Source organism: Alligator sinensis, unplaced genomic scaffold (assembly GCF_000455745.1).
Source record: "Alligator sinensis unplaced genomic scaffold, ASM45574v1 scaffold1434_1, whole genome shotgun sequence".
NCBI lineage: Eukaryota > Metazoa > Chordata > Crocodylia > Alligatoridae > Alligator > Alligator sinensis.
Genome location: NW_005843168.1, coordinates 233,789 through 234,610, shown reverse-complemented (window position 1 = coordinate 234,610; position 822 = coordinate 233,789).

The following is an 822-nucleotide window of genomic DNA, read 5'->3' as shown; positions in this document are numbered from 1 at the left end:
GGGGTCAGGCTAGATGGTCTGTTCAGGTCCCTCCTGACCCTAGCTACTGTGAAACTAAAAGAGGGGCTTTTGCCATATGGAGGAGCTTCACATTTGAGAGGCAGGGGAGCAGACAAAAGGGTTTCTTGCTACAGCACCAGAATTCAGTCCTGATCACGAGCGTCTAGGAGGGCAGCAGGGAGCCTGGATGACTGGCTTTGCTGGGCAAGGGAGTGGGGGACCAGGGCTCAGCCTGGCTTGCGGGCATGTCTCCTGACAACCCACCTGTGCGGGCCCAGCCTGGGGACAAGATTGCAACCAGGAACCCCCCACTCTTCCTCTGTGCAGCCCAGCTGCCAGGGATCCCTGGCTTGGGACACCTGGGAAAGGCAGAGTTTCCTGGGGCAGAACCAGGCCTGGCTCTTGTTGCCCCCGTCCCAGCTGGGCCCCAGCATGAAGCTGAGCTGCCGGGTGCACGGACACAGAGACCCGTGCAGCCCTGAGGAGAACTGACCCCTGCACCCAGGTGAGCTCTGCTGGGAGAGGCCTCTGAGCTGGGGGCCCGGGGTTCGTTCCCCTCCATGGGGGGAGCAAGGGGGCCTGGGCTCCCTGGGAAGGGAGTGGTGTTGGGGGGTAGTCCAGGGCTCCTTCGCTGTGACCCCAGCTGCAGCGTTTGGCCCTGACCCCACTCTTGGCCCCCCCCGGAGCTGTATGAAGAAATCCCCCTTTTTGTCTGCTTCCCAGCTCTGAGCGCACCCAGCCCCCACTCTGCTTTCAGACTCTGGCTGCTGGATGCACCTGGTCCAGCCAAGCGACTGGGTTGTGAAGAGTCCATAGGGAGGA